This window comes from Vigna umbellata, chromosome 6 (assembly GCF_029865625.1).
Source record: "Vigna umbellata cultivar VRB3 chromosome 6, Vumbellata_1.0, whole genome shotgun sequence".
Taxonomy (NCBI): domain Eukaryota; kingdom Viridiplantae; phylum Streptophyta; class Magnoliopsida; order Fabales; family Fabaceae; genus Vigna; species Vigna umbellata.
In genome coordinates this window covers 39,779,253-39,803,008 of record NC_142170.1, presented here as the reverse complement: position 1 = coordinate 39,803,008, position 23,756 = coordinate 39,779,253, and positions in this window count along the sequence as shown.

The window sequence follows — 23,756 nt, the reverse complement described above, 5'->3', positions numbered from 1 at the left end:
GGCGAAGTGGACGAAGTTGACGAAGTGGGCGAAGTGGACGAAGTTGACAAAGTGGACGAAGTTGACAAAGTGGACGAAGTGGACTTACTGGACGAAGTGGACAAATTGGCCGAAGTGGACGAGGTGGACGAAGTGGTGGAAATGGAGGAAGTGGAGCAAGTGGACGATGTGGACGTAGTGGACAAAGTGGACGAAGTGAAGGAGGTGGAGGAAGTGGAGTAAGTTGGGGAAGTGGAGGAAGTGGAGGAAGTGGACGAATTGGTTGAAGCGGACGAAGTGGAGGAAGTGGACAAAGTGGACGAAGTGAAGGAGGTGGAGGAAGTGGAGGAAGTGGAGGAAGTGGAGGAAGTGGAGGAAGTCGACGATGTGAAGCAAGTGGACGAAGTGAAGCAAGTGGACGAAGTTGACGATGTGGACGAAGTGGACGATGTTGATGAAGTGGACGATGTGGACGAAGTTGACGAAGTGGACGATGTGGACGAAGTTGACGAAGTGGACGAAGTGAATGAAGTGACGAAGTGGACGTAGTGGACTTAGTGCATGAAGTGGACGAAGTGGATGAAGTGGACGTAGTGGAGTAAGTGGACGAAGTGGACTTAGTGGACGAAGTGGACAAAGTTTACCAAGTTGACGGAGTGGAGGAAATGATGGAAATGGAGGAAGTGGACGAAGTGGACGATGTGGACGTAGTGGACGAAGTGTGCGAAGTGGACGAAGTTGACGAAGTGGGCGAAGTGGACGAAGTTGACAAAGTGGACGAAGTTGATAAAGTAGACGAAGTGGACAAATTGGCCGAAGTGGACGAGGTGGACGAGGTGGACGAAGTGGTGGAAATGGAGGAAATGAAGGAAGTGGACGATGTGGACAAAGTGGACGAAGTGGAGGAAGTGGGGGAAGTGCGGGAAGTGGAGGAAGTGGACGAATTGGACGAAGTGGACGAAGTGGAGGAAGTCGACAAAGTGGACGAACTGAAGGAGGTGGAGGAAGTGGAGCAAGTGGACGAAGTGGAGGAAGTGGACGATGTGAAGCAAGTGGAGGAAGTGAAGCAGTTGGACGAAGTTGACGATGTGGACGATGTTGATGAAGTGGACGATGTGGACGAAGTTGACGAAGTGGACGAAGTTGACGATGTTGACGATGTGGACGAAGTGGACGTAGTGGACTTAGTGCATGAAGTGGACGAAGTGGATGAGGTGGACATAGTGGAGTAAGTGGAGCAAGTGGAGGAAGTGGAGGAAGTTGACGAAGTGGAAAACTTCGACGAATTCGATGAAGTTCAGGAAAAGTGGAGGAAATGGAGGAAGTGGAAGAAGTGGAAGAAGTGGAGGAAGTGGACGAAGTGGAAGAAGTGGAGGAAGTGGAGGAAGTGGAATTAATGGAGGAGGTGGAGAAAGTGGAGGAAGTTGACGAAGTGGAGGAAGTGGACGACGTGGAGGAAGTGGAGGAAGTGGAGGAAGTGGACGAAATGGACAAATTGCAGGAAGTGGACAAAGTGGAGGAAGCGGAGGAAGTGGATGAATTGGACGAATTGGACGATGTGGACGAAGTGGTGGAAGTGGACAAAGTGGACGAAGTGGACGAAGTGAAGGAAGTGGAGGAAATTGGGGAAGCAGAGGAAGAGGACGAACTGGAGAATGTCGGCGAAGTGGACGAAGTTGACAAAGTGGACGAAGTGGACGCAATGGACGAATGGGAAAAGTGGACGAAGTGGACAAAGTGGAGGAAGTGGAGAAAGTGGAGGAAGTTGACGAAGTGGACGAATTTGACGAATTCGACGAAGTTGAGGAAAGGTGGAGGAAATGGAGGAAATGGAGGAAGTGGACGAAGTGGTGTAAGTGGACGAAGTGGAGGAAGTGGAATAAGTGGAGGAGGTGGAGAAAGTGGAGGAAGTTGACGAAGTGGAGGAAGTGGACGACGTGGAGGAAGTGGAGGAAGTGGACGAAATGGACAAATTGCAGGAAGTGGACAAAGTGGAGGAAGCGGAGGAAGTGGATGAATTCGACGAATTGGACGATGTGGACGAAGTGGTGGAAGTGGACAAAGTGGACGAAGTGGTTGAAGTGAAGGAAGTGGAGGAAATTGGGGAAGCAGAGGAAGAGGACGAACTGGAGAAAGTTGGGAAAAGTGGACGAAGTGGACGAAGTGGACTCAATGGACGAATGGGAAAAGTGGACGAAGTGGAGAAAGTGGAGGAAGTTGAGAAAGTGGAGGAAGTTGACGAAGTGGACGAATTTGACGAATTCGACGAAGTTGAGGAAAGGTGGAGGAAATGGAGGAAGTGGAGGAGGTGGAGAAAGTGGACGAAGTGGTGTAAGTGGACGAAGTGGGGGAAGTGGACGAAGTTTACGAAGTGGGCGAATTGGACGAAGTTGACGAGGTGGGCGAAGTGGACGAAGTTGACAAAGTAGACGAATTGGAGGAAGTGGAGGAAATTGAGGAAATGGAGGAAGTGGAAGAAGTGGACGAAGTGGGGCAAGTGGACGAGTTTACGAAGTGGATGAAGCGGATGAAGTGGACGATGTTGACGAAGTGGACGAAGTGGACGAAGTTGATGAAGTGGACGAAGTGGATGAATTTGATGAAGTGACAAAGTGGACGTAGTGGGCTTAGTGCATGAAGTGGACGAAGTAGATGAAGTGGACGTAGTGGAGAAAGTGAAGGAAGTGGAGGAAGTTGACGAAGTGGACAAATTCGACGAATTCGACGAGGTTGAGGAAAAGTGGAGGAAATGGAGGAAGTGGAAGAAGTGGAGGAAGTGGACGAAGTGGAGGAATTGGAGGAAGTGGACAAAGCGGAGGAAGTGGAGTAAGTGGAGTAAGTGGAGGAAGTGGAGGAAGTGGAGGAAGTTGACGAGGTGGAGGAAGGTGACGAAGTGGACGATGTGGAGGAAGTTGATGAAATGGACGAAGTGTAGGAACTGGACGAAGTGGAGGAAGTGGAGGAAGCGGACGAAGTGCATTGTTTGGACGAATTGGACGAAGCAGAGGAAGTGGTGGAAGTGGACAAAGTGGACGAAGTGAAGGAAGAGGAGGAAGTTGGGGAAGTAGAGGAAGTGGACGAAGTGGAGAAAGTGGTCGAAGTGGGCCAAGTGGACGAAGTGGACCAAGTGGACGAGGTTGACAAAGTGGACGAAGTTGACAAATTGGACGAAGTGGACTTAATGGACGAAGTGGACAAAGTGGAGGAAGTGGAGGAAGTTAACGAAGTGGACGAATTTGACGAATTTGACGAAGTTGAGGAAAAGTGGAGGAAATGAAGGAAGTGGACGAAGTGGTGTAACTGGACGAAGTGGAGGAAGTGGACGAAGTTGGCGAAGTGGACGAAGTTGACAAAGTGGACGAAGTGGACTTAGTGGACGAAGTGGAGAAAGTGTACCAAGTGGACGGAGTGTAGGAAATGGTGGAAATGGAGGAAGTGGACGAAGTGGACGATGTGGACGTAGTGGACGAAGTGGGCAAAGTGGACGAAGTGGGCGAAGTGGTCGAAGTTGACAAAGTGGACGAAGTGGACTTACTAGACGAAGTGGACAAATTGGCCGAAGTGGAGGAGGTGGACGAAGTGGTGGAAATGGAGGAAATGGAGGAAGTGGACGATGTGGACGTAGTGGACGAAGTGCAGTAAGTGGGGGAAGTGGAGGAAGTGGACGAATTGGACGTAGCGGACGAAGTGGACAAAGTGGACAAAGTGGACGAAGTGAAGGAGGTGGAGGAAGTGGAGGAAGTGGACGTAGTGGACGAAGCGGAGGAATTGGATTAAGTGGAGCAAGTGAAGGAAGTTAAGGAAGTGGACGAAGTGGAGGAAGTTGACGAAGCGGACGCAGCAGACGAAGGGGACGAAGTGGAGGAAGTGGGGGAAGTGGAAGAGGGGGACGAAGCGGAGGAAGTGGAGGCAGTGGACGAAGTGGAGGAAGTTGAAGAAGTGGACGAAGTGGACGAATTGGAGGAAGTGGACGAACTTGATGATGTGGAGGAAGTGGACGAAGTTGAAGAAGTTGAAGAAGTGGACGAAGAGGAAGATGTGGAGGAAGTGGAGGAAGTGTAGGAAGTGGAGGAACGGGACGAACTTGACGAAGTAGACGAAGTGGAGGGAGTGGAGGAAGTGGAGGAAGTGGAGGAAGTGGAGGAAGTGGAGGAAGTTGAGGAAGTTGAGGAACTAGAGGAAGTGTAGGAAGTGGACGAAGTGGAGTAAGTAGATGTAGTTGAGGAAGTTGACGAAGTGGATGATGTGGAGGAAGTAGACAAACGGGACGAAGGAGGCAATGGACGAAGTTGACGAAGTGGAGGAAGTGGTGGAAGTGGTGGAAGTGGAGGAAGTGGACGAAGTAGAGGAAGTGAAGGAAGTGGAGGAAGTTGAGGAAGTGGACGAAGTGGAGGAAGTGGAGGAAGCGAAGGAAGAGGAGGAAGTGGAGGAAGTTGAGGAAGTGGAGGAAGTGGAGGAAGTGGAGGAAGTTGAGGAAGTGGAGGAAGTGGACGAAGTGGAGGAAATGGAGGAAGTGGAGGAAGTGGAGCAAGTGAAGGAAGTTGAGGAAGTGAACGAAGTGGATGAAGTGGAGGAAGTTGAAGAAGAGTACGAAGTGGAGGAAGTGGACGAACTGGAGGAAGTGGAGGAAGTGGAACAGGTAGAGGAAGTGGAGGAAGTAGAGGAAGAGGAGGAAGTTTATGAAGTGGATGAAGTGGAAGAAGTGGAGGAAATTGACGAAGGGGACGAAGAGGAGGAAGTGGAGGAAGTGCAGGAGGAGGAGGAAGTGGAGGAAGTGGAGGAAGTGGAGGAAGTGGACGAAGTGGAGGGAGTGGACGAAGTGGAGGAAGCTCACGCAGTGGACGAAGTGGAGGAAGTGGAGGAAGTTGAGGAAGTGCAGGAAGTGGTGGAAGTGGAGGAAAAAGAGGAAGTGGAGGAAGTGGAGGAAGTTGAGGAAGTGGAGGATGTGGACGAAGTGGAGGAAGTGGACGATGTGAAGCAAGTGGAGGAAGTGAAGCAAGTGGACGAAGTTGACGATGTGGACGAAGTGGACGATGTTGATGAAGTGGACGAAGTGGACGAAGTTGAAGAAGTGGACGAAGTTGACGAAGTGGCGAATTGGAGGAAGTGGACGAACTGGACGAAGTGGACGATGTGGAGGAAGTGGACGAAGTTGAGGAAGTGAAAGAAGTGGACGAAGAGGAACAAGTGGAGGAAGTGGAGGAAGTGGAGGAAGTGGACGAAGTGGAGGAAGCTGATGGACAAATTTATGATCACCAAAATATGATGTCACAAACTTGTTTTACAATCGGCAAGTATGACCGAATCGTTCAAGTAATAAACTTGGTAAGATTAAGTATCGTTCTCCCAAAGGACTCACGGCCTAGTTTAGTTGTGTGGTTTGTTGATTAGCTAAGACTTAAGAACGAAATAATTGGATTTTACTATGCAAAAGACGAAAATAAATATGTATGCATGAGGTTTTGGTCAATGGCAAAAGCAAAAGACAAATACTTTCAATGAAATATATGAATGAATATGTTGTTGGGGGTCAATTTCATCTCATCCACTCTCATATATTTTAGGAATTCAACATTCAAATCATCATTGTTAATGCCACTCTCTAAATTACCTTGTCAAGAAGGCCTATCCCTAATTACGAGTTCATACGATTCCTAGCATTCCTAATAATTAGTTCTCTTAGCACAGGAGCCTAACGACAACCAATATAATATTGGGAGAGATTCCCCGGATCTAGACTTCCCCGTACGTTCCCGTATCGACAAAATCAATAATCATGCATTGAATGAGTTAAACAAAGCAAGCATTAAGCAAAGAGGAAAAACCCTAACTAATGATGAAAGAAAGCATAAATCTTAGATTAAGATGCAAGCACAAATTCCATGTATGAGAGCTTCAAAAGATTACATTGATTCCCCAACAAACATACAAGGTTTAGTTCACCATATTCATGGTGAACCTAGATGAACAATAATGAAAGAATGAAGGATAAAACCCTAGAAAGGTGAAGAGGTAGCCTGAACATCCAAGATCCTCCTTCAAAGGGGTGGAAGAGAGAGTGTTTGCTTTGTTTCTACCAAAGATACAAACCCTAGGACGTCCTAAAGCTTATATACTATTCTAAAATTACAGAAAATCTAGGCCTAAGCCCATAAGTGTGCCGCTCAGCGGTAAAATACCGCTCAGCGGTGAGTGCGCGTCTCGTTTCTTCCCCTCAGCGGTCATTTTGCCCCTCAGCGAACCTCCCGTGACTTCCTGATTGCCGCTCAGCGGTAAACTGCCGCTGAGCGATACTTTGGGCTTCTTCTTTTGCGCTTTTTGATGTCTTTTCTGATTTCATCTCTCTCCTTCTTCACTTCTTTCACTAAATTCACCTTAAAACCTGCACAAAAACACTGAAATCAAGCATAAACCTGTCCAACTCTCTTATTTATGAAAATATGGATAAAAGCATGATTTCAAGCTAGTTTCTAAGTATAAAGGTTGCTTTTTGTATCAATTTTAAGCATGAAAATAACAGTTTTTCAACTGTTATAAGAAGCTCACGTAGTGGACGAAGTGGAGGAAGCGGAGGAAGAGGAGGAAGTGGAGGAAGTTGATGAAGTGCAGGAAGTGGAGGAAGTGGAGGAAGTGGAGGAAGTTGAGGACGTGGAGGAAGTGGAGGAAATGGACGAAGTTGAGGAAGTGAAGGAAGTTGAGGAAGTGGAGGAAATGGAAGAAGTGGAGGAAGTGGACGAAGTGGAGGAAGTGGACGAAGTGGAGGAGGTGGGCGAAGTAGAGGAAGAGGACGAAGCGGAGGAAGTGGAGGCAGTGGAGGAAGTGGAGGAAGTGGAAGAAGTGGACGAAGTGGACGAATTCGAGGAAGTGGACGAACTGGACGAAATGCACAATGTGGAGGAAGTGCACAAAGTTGAAGAAGTGGAAGAAGTGGACGAAAAGGAAGAAGTGGAGGAAGTGGAGGAAGTGTAGGAAGTGGACGAAGTTGAGGAAGTGGAGGAACGGGACGAAGTTGACGAAGTGGACGAAGTGGAGCGAGTGGAGGAAGTGGAGGAAGTGGAAGAAGTGGAGGAAGTGGAGGAACTTGAGGAAGTGGAGGAAGTGGAGGAAGTTGAGGAAGTTGAGGAAGTGGAGGAAGTGTAGGAACGGGACAAAGTGGAGGAAGTACATGAAGTTGAGGAAGTTGACGAAGTGGAGGAAGTGGTGGAAGTGGTGGCAGTGGAGGAAGTGGACCAAGTTGAGGAAGTGGAGGAAGTGGAGGAAGCGAAGGAAGAGGAGGATGTGGAGGAAGTTGAGGAAGTGGAGGAAGTGCAGGAAGTGGAGGAAGTGGAGGAAGTTGAGGAAGTGGAGGTAGTGGAGGAAGTGGTGGAAGTGGTGGCAGTGGGGGAAGTGGACCAAGTTGAGGAAGTGGAGGAAGTGGAGGAAGCGAAGGAAGAGGAGGATGTGGAGGAAGTTGAGGAAGTGGAGGAAGTGCAGGAAGTGGAGGAAGTGGAGGAAGTTGAGGAAGTGGAGGTAGTAGAGGAAGTGGAGGAAATGGAGGAAGTGGAGGAAGTGGAGGAAGTGAAGGAAGTTGAGGAAGTGCACGAAGTTGACGAAGTGGAGGAAATTGACGAAGAGGACGAAATGAAGGAAGTGGACGAAGTGGAGGAAGTGGAGGAAGCGGAGCAGGTGGAGGAAGTGGAGGAAGTAGAGGAAGTGGTGGAAGTTTACGAAGTGGATGAAGTGGAGGAAGTGGAGGAAGTTGACGAAGGGGACGAAGAGGACGAAGTGGAGGAAGTCGAGGAACAGGAGGAAGTGGAGGAAGTGGAGGAAGCTCACTTAGTGGACGACGTGGAGGAAGCAGAGGAAGACGAGGAAGTGGAGGAAGTGAAGGAAGTTGAGGAAGTGGAGGAAGTGGACGAAGTGGAGGAAGTGGAGGAAGTTGACGAAGTGGATGAAGTGGAGGAAGTGCACGAAGTTGACGAAGTGGACGAAGTGGAGGAAGTGGCGAAGTGGACGAAGTGGAGGAAGTGGAAGAAGTTGACGAAGTGGAGGAAGTGGAGGAAGTGGACGAAATGGAGGAAGTGGAGGAAATGGACGAAGTGGACGAACTTGAAGAAGTGGACGAAGTTGATGAAGTGGACGAATTGGAGGAAGTGCACGAACTAGACGTTGTGGAGGAAGTGGACGAAGTTGAAGAAGTGGAAGAAGTGGACGAGGAGGAACAAGTGGAGGAAGTGGAGGAAGTGGAGGAAGTGGACGAAGTGGAGGAAGCTCACGTAGTCGACGAAGAGAGGAAGCGGAGGAAGAGGAGGAAGTGGAGGAAGTTGAGGATGTGCAGGAAGTGGAGGAAGTGGCGGAAGTGGAGGAAGTGGAGGAAGTGGAGGAAGTGGACGAAGTTGAGGAATTGAAGGAAGTTGAGGAAGTGCACGAAGTGGAGGAAGTGGAGGAAGTTGACGAAGAGGAGGAAGTGGAGGAAGTGGAGGAAGTTGACGAAGAGGACGAAGTGGAGGAAGTGGAGGAAGTGGAGGAAATGGACTTAGTGGACGAAATGGAGGAAGTGGAGGAAATGGACGAAGTGGACGAAGTTGAAGTAGTGGACGAAGTTGACGAAGTGGACGAATTCGAGGAAGTGGACGAACTGGACGATGAGGAGGAAGTGGAGGAAGTGGAGGAGGTGGACCAAGTTGATGAAGTGGATAAAGTGGAGGAAGTGGAGGAAATGGAGGAAGTTGACCAAGTGGACGAAGTTGAGGACGTGCAGGAGGTGCAGGAAGTTGACGAAGTTGACGAAGTGGACGAAGTGTAGGAAGTGCAGGAAGTGGTGGAAGTTGACCAAGTGGACGAAGAGGACGAAGGGAACGAAGTAGAGGAAGTGGAGGAAGTGGACGAAGAGGACATGGTTGACGAAGTAGTCGAACTGAAGGATGTGCACGAAATGGAGGAAGTGGAGGAAGTTGACTAAGTGGAGGAAGTGGACGAAATGGACAAAGTTGACGAAGTAGTCAAAGTGGAGGAAGTACAGGAAGTGTGGGAAGTGGAGGAAGCTTACGAAGTGGAGGAGGTGGAGGAAGTGGAGGAAGTGGAGGAAGAGGAGGAAGTGGAGGAAGTGAAGGTAGTGAAGGAAGTGGAGGAAGTGGAGGAAGTGGACGAAGATGACGAAGTTGTAGAAGTTGAAGAAGTGGACGTAGTCGAAGAAGTGGACGAAGTGGACGAAGTGGAGGAAGTGTAGGAAGAGGCCAAAGTGGACGAAGTGCACGAAGTGGACGAAGTGAAGGAACTGGAGGAAGTTGAGGAAGTGAAGGAAGTGGAAGAAGTGGAGGAAGTGGAGGAAGTGGAAGAAGTGGACGAAGTTGACGAAGTGGAGGAAGTGGATGAAGTGGAGGAACTGTAGGAAGTGGACGAAGTGGACGAAGTGGAGGAACTGAAGGAAGTGGACGAAGTGGAGGAAGTTGACTAGGTGGAGGAAGTAGACGAAGTGGAGGAAGTGGACGAAGTGGAGAAAGTGGAGGAAGTTGACGAAGTGGAGGAAGTGGACGAAGTGGATGAAGGGGACGAAGTGGAGGGTGTGGAGTAAGTGGAGGAAGGTGAGGAAGTTGATGAACTGGAGGAAGTTGACGAAGTGGAGGAAGTGGAGGAAGTTGACGAAGTGGACAAAGTGCACGAAGGGGACGAAGTAGAGGGAGTGGAGAAAGTGGACGAAGTCGTCGAAGTGGAGGAAGATGAGGAAGTTGACGAAGTAGACAAAGTGGAGGAAGTGGACGAAGTAGAGGAAGTGGATGAAGTTGACGAAGTGGAGGAAGTGGACGAAGGGGACGAAGTGGGGGAAGTGGACGAAGTGGACGAAGTGGAGGATGTGGACGAAGTTGAGGAAGTGGACGAAGTGGAGGATGTGGACGAAGTTGACGAAGTTGACGAAGTGGACGAAATAGACAAAGTGGAGGAAGTGGACGAAGTGGACGAAGTTGACGAAGTGGACGAAGTGGAAGAAGTTGACGAAGTGGACGAAGTGGACGAAGTGGACGAAATGGAGGAAGTGGTCGAAGTTGAATAAGTGGAAGATGTGGAGGAAGTCGACGAAGTGGATGAAGTGGAGGAAGTGGACGAAGTGGAGGAAGTTGACGAAATGGAGGAAGTTGACGAAGTTGAGAAGTGGACGAAGTGAAGGAAGTGGATGAAGTGGAGGAGGTGGAGGAAGGGGAGGATTTGAACGAAGCGGGGGAAGTGGAGCAAGTGGAGGAAGTTGACGAAGTGGACGAAGTGCACAAAGGAGTCCAGGTGGAGGGAGCGGAGGAAGTGGACGAAGCGGAGGAATTGGAGGAAGTTGACGATGTGGACGAAGTGGAGGAAGTGGATGAAGTGGAGGAAGTGGACGAAGTGGACGAAGTTGACGAAGTGGAGGATGTGTAGGAAGTGGAGGATGTGGAGGAAGTTGACGAAGTGGACGAAGTGGAGGAAGTCGACGAACTAGAGGAAGTGGACGAAGTGGATTAAGTGGACGAAGTGGAGAGAGTGGAGGAAGTTGACAAAGTGGAGGAAGTGGACGAAGTGGATGAATGGACGAAGTGGAGGGTGTGGAGTAAGTGGAGAGAGTGGAGGAAGTGGAGGAAGTGGACGAAGAGGACGAAGTGGAGGAAGTGGACGAAGTTGACAAAGTGGAGGAAGTAGACGAAGTGGACGAAGTTGACGAAGTGGAGGAAGTGGAGGAAGCGGCGGAAGTGAACGAAGTGGACAAAGTGGAGGTAGTGGAGGAAGTGGAGGAAGTCGACGAAGTCGACAAAGTGGTGGAAGTGGAGGAAGTGGAGGAAGTTGACGAAGTAGACGAAGTGGTCGAAGTGGACGAAGTGGAGGTAGTGGACGAAGTGGAGGAAGTTGAGGAAGTGGAGGAAGTTGACGAAGTGGAAAAAGTGGACGAAGTGGACGCGGTGGACGAAGTGGAGGAAGGGAAGGAACTGAAGGAGGTGCAGGAAGTGGACGAAGTTGACGAACTGGAGGAAGTGGACGAAGTGGACGAAGCTGACGAAGTGGACAAAGTGCACGAAGTGAAGAAAGTGGAGGAAGTGGACTATGTAGACGAAGTGGTCGAAATGGACGAAGTTGACGAAGTGGACATAGTGGACGAAGTGGACGAACAGAAAGTAGTGGAAGAAGGGGAGGAAGTTGACGAAGTGGAGGAAGTGGACGAAGTGGAGGAGACGAAGTGGTGGAAGTTGGCGAAGTAGAGGAAGTAAACGAAGGGGACGAAGTGGAGGAAGTGGAGGAAGTGGCCGAAGGGGAGGAAGTGGAGGAAGTGGACGAAATGGAGGAGGTGGAAGAAGTGGAGGAAGTTGACGAAGTTGACGAAGTGGTCGAAGTGGACGAAGTCGATGAAGAGATGAAGTGGACGAAGTGGATGAAGTGGATGAAGTGGACGAAATGAAGGAACTAGAGGAAGTGACATAATTGGAGGAAGTGGACGAAGTGGACGAAGTGAAGGAACTAGAGGAAGTGACAAAATTGGAGGAAGTGGACGAGGTGGAGGAGGTGCATGAAGTGGAGGAAGTTGACGATGTGAAGGAAGTTGACGAAGAGGAGGAAGTGGAGGAAGTGGAGGAAGTGGTCGAAGTGGAGGAAGTGGACGGAGTGGATGAAGTGGTCGAAGTGGAGGAAGTGGGCGAAGAGGACGAAGCGGACGAAGCAGACGAAGTGGACAAAGTGGATGCACTGGACGAAGTCGACGAAGTGGAAGATGTCGAGGAAGTGGACGAAGATGACAAAGTGGATGAAGTGGACGAAGTGGAGAACGTGGAGGAAGTGGACGAAGTGGAGGAAGTAGACAAAGTGGAGGAACTGGACGAAATGCACAAAGTGGACGAAGTTGACGAAGTGGACGAAGTGAGGAGGTGGAGGAAGTTGACGAAGAGGATGAAGTGGACGAAGTAGTCGAAGTGGTCAAAGTGGAGGAAGTGGCGGAAGCGGAGGAAGTGGACGAAGTCGAGGAAGTGGACGAAGTGGAGGAAGTGGACGAAGTGTGCGAAATAGACGAAGTGGAGGAAGTGGAGGAAGTTTACGAAGTGGAGGCAATGAAGGAAGTTGACGAAGTAGACGAAGTGGACGAAGTGGACGAAGTGCAGGAACTGGACGAAGTGCACGAAGTGGTGGAGGAAGTGGAGGAAGTTGACGAAGTGGACGCAGTGGTCGAAGTGCAGGAGGGGGATGAGGTGCAGGGAGTGGACATAGTTGACGAAGTGGAGGAAGTGGAGGTAGTGGACGAAGTGGAGGAAGTGGAGATAGTGGACGAAGAGGACGAAGCGGATGAAGTGGACGAAGTGGACGAAGTGGACGCACTGGACGAAGTGGACGAAGATGACAAAGTGGATGAAGTGGAGGAAGTGGAAAAGTGCAGGAAGTAGATGAAGTAGAGGAAGGGGATAAAGTGGAAGTAGTGGAAGAAGTGGAAGAAGTGGAGGAAGTTGAAGAAGTGGAGGAAGTGGAAGTAGTGGAAGAAGTGAACGAAGTGGAGGAAATTGAAGAAGTCGACGAAGTGGAGGAACTGGAGGAAGTGGACGAAGTTGATGAAGTGGACGAAGTGGAGGAACTGGAAGAAGTCGACGAAGTGGCAAAGTGGACGAAGTCGACGAAGTGGAGAAAGTGCACAAAGTGGACGAAGGGGAGGAAGTGGAGGAAGTTGAGGAAGTTGACAAAGTGAATGAAGTGGACAAAGTGGACACAGTGGACGAAAGGGAGGTAGTGGAAGAACGGGAGGAAGTGGAGGAAGTTTAAGAAGGGGACGAAGTGGAGGAAGTGGAAGAAGTGGGCGAAGTTGACGAAGTGGAGGAATTGGAGAAAGTGGAGGAAGTGAAGGAAGTGGAGTAAGTGGACGAAGTAGAGCAAGTGGACGAAATGGAGGAAGCAGACAAAGTGGAGGAAGTGGACGAAGTTGACGATGTGGAAGAAATGGAGGAATTGGATGAAGTGGAGGAAGTGGACGAAATAGTCGAAGTGGAGGAAGGGGACGAATTGGAGGAAGTTTACGAAGAGGATGTAGTGGACGAAGAGGAGGAAGTTGAGTAAGTTGACGAAGAGGACACAGTGGACGAAGTGAAGAAAGTGGAGGAAGTCAATGAAGTCGACGAAGTGGAGGATGTGGAGGAAGTGGAGGAAGTTGGCGAAGTAGACGAAGCGGAAGAAGTGAACGAAGTGGAGGTAGTGGACGAAGTGGAGGAAGTGGAGGAAGTAGACGCAGTGGACGAAGTGGAGGAAGTGGACGAGGTGCAGGAAGCGGACGAAGTTGACAAATTGGAGGAAGTGGATGAAGTGGACGAAGTCGACGAAGTGGACGAAGTGGTGGAATTAGAGGAAGTGGAGGAAGTTGACGATGTGGACAAAGTGGACAAAGTAGTCGAAGTGGACAAAGTGGAGGAAGTGGAGGAAGTGGACGAATTTTACGATGTGGAGGAAGTGGACGAAGTGGAGGAAGTGGACAAAGTGGAGGAAGTGGAGGAAGTGGCGGAAGTGGATGAAGTTGGCGAAGTGGAAGAAGTGGATGAAGGGGAGGAAGTGGAGGAAGTGGCCGAAGGAGAGGAAATGGAGGAAGTGGACGAAGTGGAGGAGGTGGAGGAAGTGGAGGAAGTGGACGAAGTGAAGGAAGTGGAGGAAATGAAAGCACTGGAGGAAGTGGATGAAGTGGGGGAGGTACAGGAAGTGGACGAAGTGGAGGAAGTTGACGAAGAGGACGAAGAAGAGAAAGTGGACGAAGCGGACGAAGGGGACGAAGTGGACGGACTGGACGAAGTGGAGGAAGTGGACGAATTGGACGAAGATGACAAAGTGGATGAAGTGGAGGAAGTGGAGGAGGTGGAGGAAGTGGACAAAGTGGAGGAAGTGGAGGAAATCGCCGAAGTGGAGGAAGTTGGCGAAGAGGACGAAGTGGACGAAGTGGAGGAGGTAGTCGAAGCGGTCGTAGTTGAGGAAGTGGACGAAATGCATGAAGTTGTGGAGGAAGTGGAGGAAGTTGACGAAGTGGACGAAGTGGACGAAGAGGACGAAGTGGGCAAAGTGGACGCAGTGGACGAAGTGGAGGAATTGGAGGAGGTGCAGGGATTGGACGAAGTTCACGAAGTGGAGGAAGTGGAGGAAGTGAACGAAGTAAAGGAAGCAGACGAATTGGACGAAGTGGAGGAAGTGGAGGAAGTGGAGGAAGTGGACGAAGTGGACGAAGTCGAGGAAGTTGACGAAGTGGACGAAGTTGACGAAGTGGACGAAGTGGAGGAAGTTAAGGACGTTGACGAAGTATACGAGGTGGACGAAGTGGACGAAATACACGAAGTGAACGAACATGTCAAAGTGGATGAATAGGAGGAAGTGGAAAAGTGGAGGAAGTGGATGAAGTGGAGAAAGTGGAGGAAGTGGAGGAAGTGGACGAAGTGGAGGAACTAGACGAAATAGACGAAGTGGACGAAGTTGACGAAGTGACGGAAGCGGACGAATCGGACGAAGCGGAGGATGTGGACGAAGTGGAGGAGGTGAAGGAAGTTGACGAAGTGGACGAAGTCAAAAAAGTGCACGAAGTGGAGGAAGTGAAGGACGTTGACGAAGTGGACGAGGTGGACGACGTGGACGAACTGGACGAAATGGACGAAATGGACGAAATGGACGAAGTGGACGAAGGGAATGAAGTGGAGGAAGTGGAGGAAGTGGAAGAAATGGAGGAGGTGGACGAAGTGGAGGAAGTGCAAAAGTGGAGGAAGTAGACAAAGTGGAGGAACTGGACGAAATAGACGAAGTGGACGAAGTTGACCAAGTGGACGAAGTGGAGGAAGTGGACGAAGTGGACGAAGTGGACAAAGTGGAGGAAGTGGACGAAGTGGACGAAGTGAAGGAACGGGACCAAATAGACAAAGTGGACGAGACGAAGTGGACGAAGTGGAGAAAGTGGAGAAAGTGGAGGACGTGGACAAGGTGGTGGAAGTGGAGAACTGGTGGAACTGGACGAAATCGACGAAGTTGACAAAGTTGACAAAGTGGACGAAGTGGATGAAGTAGACGAAGTGGAGTTATTGGACGAAGTTGACGAAGTGGACGAAGTGAACGAAGTGGAGGAGGTGGAGGAAGTGGTGGAAGTGGAGGAGGTGGAGGAAGTGGAGGAAGTGGAAAAGTGTAGGAAGTGGAGGAAGTGGAGGAAGTGAAGGACGTTGACGAAGTGGACGAGGTGGACGAAGTGGACAAACTGTACGAAATGGACGAAGTGGACGAAGATGAGAAAATGGATGAAGTGGAGGAAGTGGAGGAAGTGGACGAAGTGGAGGAAGGGGAGGAAGTGGGGGAAGTGGAGGAACTGAAGGAACTGGACAAAATAGACGAAGTGGACGAAGTTGACGAAGTGGATGAAGTTGACGAAGTGGACGAAGTGGACAAACTCGAGGAAGTGGAGGATGCGGAAGAAGTGGAGGTACTGAACGAAATGGACGAAGTGGACAAAGTTCGCGAGGTGGAGGAAGTGGAGGAAGTGTAGGAAGTGAGGAATTGGAGGAAGTGGACGAAGTTGACGAAGTGGACGAATGGAGCGAAGTGGAGGACGTGGAGGAAGTGGAAGAAGTGGAGGAAGTGCAAAAGTGGAGGAAGTTGAGGAAGTGGACAAAGTGGAGGAAGTGGACAAACTGGAGGATTTGGACGAAATAGAGGAAGTGGACAAAGTTGACGAAGTGGACGAAGTGGAGGAAGTGGACGATGTGGAGGTAGTGGAAAAAGTGGATGAATTGGAGGAAGTGGACGAAGTGGACAAAGTTGACCAAGTGGACGAAGTGGACGAAGTGGAGGAATTGGACAAAGTTTACGATGTGGACGAAGTGGAAGAAGTGAACGAAGTGGAGGAGGTCGAGGAAGTGGAGGAAGTGGAGGAGGTGGAAAAAGTGGAGGAAGTGGAGGAAGTGGACAAAGTGGCGGAAGTGGAGGAAGTGGACCAAGTGGAGTAACTGGACGAAATGGACGAAGTGGATGAGGTGGACGAAGTGGACGAAGTTTACGAAGTGGACAAAGTGGAGGACGTGGACGCAGTTGAGTACGTGGAAGAGGTGGAGGAAGTGGACCAAGTTTACGAAGTGGACCAAGTGGAGGAAACGGACGCAGTTGACGAAGTGGAGGAAGTGGATGAAGTGGACGAAGTTGACAAAGTAGACCAAGTGGAGGAAGTGGAGGAAGTGGAGGAAGTGGAGGTGGTGGCGGATGTGGAGGAAGTTGACAAAGGGGACGAAGGGGACGAAGTAGTCGAAGTGGTCGAAGTGGAGTAAGTGGACGAAGTTGATGAAGTGGACGAAGTGGAGTAAGCAGAGGAAGTGGAGGAGGTGGAGGAAGTAGAGGAGGTGGAGGAAGTGGAGGAAGTGGACGAAGTTGACGAATTTGACGAAGTGGAGGAAGTAGAGGAAGTGGAGAAAGTTGACGAAGTGGACGAAGTTGTCGAAGTGGACGAAGTGGAGGAAGTGGACTGATGACAAATTTATGAACACCGAAATACGGCGCCACAAACTTGTTTAACAATTGGCAAGTGTGACTGAATCGTTTCAAGTAATAAACTCGGTAAGACCAAGTATCGTTCCCCCAAAGGACTCACGGCCTAGTTTAGTTATGTGATTCGTTGGTTATTTAAGACTTAAGAACAAAATTAGTGGAGTTTAATATGCAAAATAGAAAATAAACATGTATGCATGAGTTTTGATCGATGGCTAAACAAAATACAAACACTTCAATGGAATATATGGATGAGTATGTTGTTGGGGTTTATCAATTTCATCTTATCCACTCTCATATATTTTAGGAATTCAACATTCTTTTCATCAATTGTTAATGTCACTCTCTAAATCACCTTGACAAGAAGGCCTATCCTTAATTACGAGTTCATACAATTCCTAGCATTCCTAGTAATTAATTCTTAAGTTCAGGAGCTTAACGACAACCAATATACTATTGGGAGAAATTCCCCGGATCTAGATTTCCCCGTACGTTCCCGTATCGACAAAATCAATAATCATGCATTGAATGAGTTAAACAAATCAAGCATTGAGCAAAGAGGAAAAACCCTAACTAATGATGAAAGAAAGCATAGGTCTTAAATATAAGATGTAAACACAAATTCCATATATGAGAGTTTCACAAGACTACATTGATTCCCCAACAACAATACAAGGTTTAGTTCACCATATTCATGGTGCAACTAGATGAATAATAATGGAAGAATGAAAGATAAAACCCTAGAAAGGTGAAGAGGTAGCCTGAGCATCCAAGATCCTCCTTCAAAGGGGTGGAAGAGAGAGTGTTTGCTTCGTTTCTACCAAAGATACAAACCCTAGGACATCCTAAAGCTTATATACCATTCTAAAATTAAAGAAAATTTAGGCCCAAGCCCATAAGTGTGCCAGAAAACCGGTCCAAGCCCATTTAGAATGGCGCTCAACGGTATTTTACCGCTGAGCGGTACTAGCGCATGATCCATTTTGCCCCCCAGCTGTTGTTTTGCCCCTCAGCGGTGATTTCGGCACCTGAAAACTGCCGCTCAGCGCCAAATTTCCGCTTAGCGCCAGTCGGTCACATTTTTTTCTACATTCTGGTTGACTTTTCAGCATTCTGGTTGACTGGTTGACTTTTCTGGTTGACTGGTTGACTTTTCTGGTTTTTGGTTTACTTTTCAGTACTCCAATCATTCGGTACTTCAATTCTTCTTTCAAATCATTCAATTAGCCTACAAAATCAAGGGAATCTTGCACAAAACCATTAAATTCACTTTCAACTCTCTTATTCACAAAACTAAAGAAAAAATATGAGTTCAAGCTAGTTTCTAAGTCTTAAAGGTTGCTTTTGGTATAAATTTTAAGTATAAAAATAACAGTTTTTCAACTGTTATCATGGACGAAGTCGATGAAGTGGACGAAGTGGAGGAAGTGGAGGAAGTTGATGAAGTGGACGAAATGGACGAAGTGGAGGGGGTGCAAGGAGTGGACGAAGTTGACGAAGTGGAGGAAGTGGATGAAGTTGATGAAGTGGAGGAAGTGGAAGAAGTGGACGAAGACGAGGAAGTGGAGGAAGTGGAGGAAGTTGACGAAGTGGACGAAGTGGACGACATGGACAAAATGGACGAAGTGGACGAAATGGACGAAGTGGACGAAGATGACAAAGTGCAAGAAGTGGAGGAAGTGGAGGAACAGGAAAAGTGGAGGAAGTGGAGGAAGTGGACAAAGTGGACGAAGTGGAGGAAGTGGAGGAAGTGGAGGAATTGGACGAAGTTGACGAAGTGGAGGAAGCGTATGAATTTGACGAAGTGGAGGAAGTGGAGGAAGTGGAGGAAGTCTAGGAAGTGGAGGAAGTTGATGAAGTGGACGAAGTTGACGAAGTGGAGGAAGTGGAAGAAGTGGACGAAGAGGAGGAAGTGGAAGAAGTGGAGTAAGTTGACGAAGTGGACGAAATGGACGAAATGAACGAAATGGACGAAGTGGACGAAGATGACAAAGTGGATGAAGTGGAGGAAGTGGAAAAGTGGAGGAAGTCCACGAAGTGGATGAAGTTGAGGAAGTGGACAAAGTGGAGGAAGTGGACGAAGTGGAGGAACTTGACGAAATAGACGAAGTGGACGAAGTGGAGGGAGTGGACGAAGTGGAGGAAGTGGAGGAAGTTGACGAAGTGGACGAAGTGGATGAAGGGAAAGAAAAGAAGGAGGTGGAGGAAGTGGAGGAATCGGAGGAGCTGGACGAAGTGGAGGAAGTAGAGGAAGTTGAGGAAGTGGAGGAACTGGACGAAATAGACGAAGTGGATGAAGTTGACGAAGTGGACAAACTCGAGGAAGTGGAGGATGCGGAAGAAGTGGAGGTACTGGACGAAATGGACGAAGTGGAAAAAGTTCGCGAAGTGGACGAAGTGGAGGAAGTGGAGGAAGTGTAGGAAATGAGGAATTGGAGGAAGCGGACGAAGTTGATGAAGTGGACAAAGTGGACGAAGGGAGCGAAGTGGAGGAGGTGGAGGAAGTGGAAGAAGTGGAGGAGGTGGACAAAGTGGAGGAAGTGGAGGAAGTGGACGAAGTCGATGAAGTGGACGAAGTGGAGGAGGTGCAGGGAGTGGACGAAGTTGACGAAGTGGAGGAAGTTGATGAAGTGGAGGAAGTGGAAGAAGTGGACGAAGAGGAGGAAGTGGAGGAAGTGGAGGAAGTTGACGATGTGGACGAAGTGGACGAAATGGACGAAATGGACGAAGTGGACCAAATGGACGAAGATGACAAAGTGCAAGAAGTGGAGGAAGTGGAGGAGCTGGAAAAGTGGAGGAAGTGGAGGTAGTGGACAAAGTGGATGAAGTGGAGGAAGTGGACGAAGTGGAGGAACTGGACGAAGTTGACGAAGTGGAGGAAGCGTACGAATTTGAGGAAGTGGAGGAAGTGGACGAAGTGGAGGAAGTGGACGAAGTCGAGGAAGTGGAGGAAGTTGACGAAGTGGACGAAGTTAACGAAGTGGAGGAAGTGGAAGAAGTGGACGAAGTTGACGAAGTGGACGAAATGGACGAAATGGACGATGTGGACGAAGATGACAAAGTGGATGAAGTGGAGGAAGTGGAAAAGTGGAGGAAGTCCACGAAGTGGATGAAGTTGAGGAAGTTGACAAAGTGGAGGAAGTGGATGAAGTGGACGAAGTGGAGGAACTGGACGAAATAGACGAAGTGGACGAAGTTGACGAAGTGGACGAAGTGGAGCAAGTGGACGAAGTGGAGGGAGTGGACGAAGTGGAGGAATTGGAGGTACTGCACGAAGTTGACGAAGTGGAAAAATTTGACGAAGTGGGCGAAGTAGACGAAGTGGACGAAGTGGAGGAAGTGAGGAAGTGGAGGACGTGGACGAAGTGGACGAAGTTGACGAAGTGGATGAAGTGGACGAAGTGGATGAAGGGAAAGAAATGGAGGAGGTGGAGGAAGTGCAGGAAGTGCAGGAAGTGGACAAAGTGGAGGAAGTGGAGGACGTTGAGGAACTGGACGAAATAGACGAAGTGGACGAAGTTGACGAAGTGGATGAAGTTGACGAAGTGGACAAACTCGAGGAAGTGGAGGATGCGGAAGAAGTGGAGGTACTGGACGAAATGGACGAAGTGGACAAAGTTCGCGAAGTGGAGGAAGTGGAGGAAGTGTAAGAAGTGAGGAAGTAGAGGAAGTGGACGAAGTTGACGAAGTGGACGAAGTGGATGAAGGGAGCGTGATGGACAAATTTGTAAGCACCAAAATATGATGTCACAAACTTGTTTCACAATCGGCAAGTATGACCGAATCGTTTCAAGTAATAAACTTGGTAAGACCAAGTATCGTTCTCCCAAAGGACTCACGGCCTAGTTTAGTTATGTGATTTGTTGATTAGCTAAGACTTAAGAACACAATAATTGAAGTTTAATATGCAAAGACGAAAATTAAATATGTATGCATGAATTGATCAATGACAAAGACAAAAGATAAACACTTTCAAGGAAATATATGAATGAATATGTTGTTGGGGGTCAATTTCATCTCATCCACTCTCATATATTTTAGGAATTCAACATTCAAATCATCATTGTTAATGCCACTCTCTAATGTACCATTCTATTCCCTAATCAAATAGTTCATACAATTCCTAGCATTCCTAATGATTAGTTCATGAGTGCAGGAGCTTAAAGGCAACCAATATAATATTGTCAGTATAATATTGGGAGAAATTCCCCGGATCTAGATTTCCCCGTACGTGTCCGTATCAACAAAACCAATAATCATGCATTAGAATGAGTTAAACAATGCAAGCATTGAGCAAAGAGGAAAAACCCTAACTAATGATGAAAGAAAGCATATGTCTTAATTCAAAGATGTACTCAACAAATCCATATATGAGAGCTTCAAGAGATTACTTTGACTCCCCAACAAACATACAAGGTTTAGTTCACCATATTCATGGTGAACCTAGATGAATTACAATGAAAGTATGAAAGAATAAACCCAATAAAGGTGAAGAGGTAGCCTGAGCATCCAAGATCCTCCTTCAAAGGGGTGAAAGAGAGAGTGTTTGCCTCGTTTCTGCCAAAGATGCCTAACTATAGGACGTGCAAGCCCTTATATACTAATCTAGAGTTACAAAAGATTACAAAAGTCCAAGCCCAAAAAGTGCCGCTCAGCGGTATTTACCGCTCAGCGGTGATTGCGCGTCTTCTTTCTTCCCCTCAGCGGCCATTTTGCCCCTCAGCGGTTCCAACGTCACCTCTTGAGTGCCGCTCAGCGGTAGTTTGCCGCTGAGCGGTGCCTTCGACTTCTCCTTTTTGCACTCTTTCTTGTCTTTTCTAATGTCCTCTCTCTTATTCTTCACTTCTTTCACCAAATTCACCTCAAAACCTGCACAAGAATACTTAAATCAAGCATAAACCTGTCCAGCTCTCTTATTTCTGAAAATATAAACAAAAGGCATGATTTCAAGCTAGTTTCTAAGTCTAAAGGTTGCTTTTAGTATCAACTTTAAGCATGAAAATAAAAGTTTTTCAACTGTTATCAGAGCGAAGTGGAGGAGGTGGAGGAAGTGGAAGAAGTGGAGGAGGTGGACGAAGTGGAGGAAGTGCAAAAGTGGAGGAAGTGGACAACGTGGAGGAAGTGGACGAATTGGAGGAACTGGACGAAATAGACGAAGTGGACAAAGTTGACGAAGAGGATGAAGTGGAGGAAGTGGACGATGTGGAGGAAGTGGAAAAAGTGGATGAAGTGGACGAAGTGGACAAAGTTGACCAAGTGGAGGAAGTGGACGAAGTGGAGGAATTGGACAAAGTTTACGAAGTGGACGAAGTGGAAGAAGTGAACGAAGTGGAGGAGGTGGAGGAAGTGGAGGAAGTGGAGGAGGTGGACAAAGTGGAGGAAGTGGAGGAAGTGGAGGAGGTGGACAAAGTGGAGGAAGTGGACGAAGTGGACAAAGTGGCGGAAGTGGAGGAAGTAGACCAAGCGGAGGAAGTGGACGAAATGGACGAAGTGGATGAGGTGGAGGAAGTGGACGAAGTTTACGAAGTGGACGAAGTTTACGAAGTGGACGAAGTGGAGGACGTGGACACAGTTGAGTACGTGGAGGATGAGGAGGAAGTGGACCAAGTTGACGAAGTGGACCAAGTGGAGAAAATGGACGCAGTTGATGAAGTGGAGGAAGTGGACGAAGTTGACGAAGTGGAGGAAGTGGAGGAAGTTGACGAATATGACGAAGTGGAGGAAGTGGACGAAGTGGAGGAAGTGGACGAAGTCGATGAAGTGGACGAAGTGGAGGAAGTGGAGGAAGTTCATGAAGTGGATGAAATGGACGAAGTGGAGGAGGTGTAGGGAGCGGACGAAGTTGACGAAGTGGAGGAAGTGGAGGAAGTTGATGAAGCGGAGGAAGTGGAAGAAGTGGACGAAGAGGAGGAAGTGGAGGAAGTGGAGGAAGTTGACGAAGTGGACGAAGTGGACGAAATGGACGAAATGGACGAATTGGACGAAATGGACGAAGTGGACGAAGATGACAAAGTGCAAGAAGTGGAGGAAGTGGAAAGGTAGTCGAAGTGGACGAAGTGGAGGAAGTGGGCCAAGTGGACGAAGTGGACAAAGTGGAGAACTGGACGAAGTTGACGAAGTGGAGGAAGCGTACGAATTTGACGAAGTGGAGGAAGTTGACGAAGTCGAGGAAGTGGACGAAGTCGAGGAAGTGGACGAAGTTGACGAAGTTGAGGAAGTGGAAGAAGTGGACAAAGAGGAGGAAGTGGAAGAAGTGGAGGAAGTTGACGAAGTGGAAGAAATGGACGAAATGGACGAAGTGGACAAAGATGATAAAGTGGATGAAGTGGAGGAATTGGAAAAACGGAGGAAGTCCACGAAGTGGATGAAGTTGAGGAAGTGGGCAAAGTGGAGGAAGTGGACGAAGTGGACGAAGTGGACGAAGTGGAGGAACTAGACGAAATAGACGAAGTGGACGAAGTTGACGAAGTGGACGAAGTGGAGGAAGTGGACGAAGTGGAGGGAGTGGACGAAGTGGAGGTACTGCACGAAGTGGACGAAGTGGACGAAGTGGACGAAGTGGACAAATTTGACGAAGTGGACAAAGCAGACAAAGTGGAGGAAGTGATAAAGTGGAGGAAGTGGAGGAAGTGGAGGAAGTTGACGAAGTGGACGAAGTGGACGAAGTGGATGAAGGGAAAGAAATGGAGGAGGTGGAGGAATTGAAGGAATCGGAGGAGCTGGACGATGTGGAGGAAGTGGAGGAAGTGGACCAAGTGGAGGAAGTGGAGGAAGTTGATGAAGTGGACGAAATGGACGAAGTGGAGGAGGTGCAGGAAGCGGACGAAGTTGACGAAGTGGAGGAAGTGGAGGAAGTTGATGAAGCGGAGGAAGTGGAAGAAGTGGACGTAGAGGAGGAAATGGAGGAAGTGGAGGAAGTTGACAAGTGGACGAAGTGGACAAAATGGACGAAATGGACGAATTGGACGAAATGGACGAAGTGGACGAAGATGACAAAGTGCAAGAAGTGGAGGAAGTGGAGGAACTGGAAAGGTGCATGAAGTGGACGAAGTGGGCCAAGTGGACGAAGTGGACAAAGTGGAGAACTGGACGAAGTTGACGAAGTGGAGGAAGCGTACGAATTTGACGAAGTGGAGGAAGTTGACGAAGTCGAGGAAGTGGACGAAGTCGAGGAAGTGGACGAAGTTGACGAAGTTGAGGAAGTGGAAGAAGTGGACAAAGAGGAGGAAGTGGAAGAAGTGGAGGAAGTTGACGAAGTGGAAGAAATGGACGAAATGGACGAAGATGACAAAGTGGATGAAGTGGAGGAATTGGAA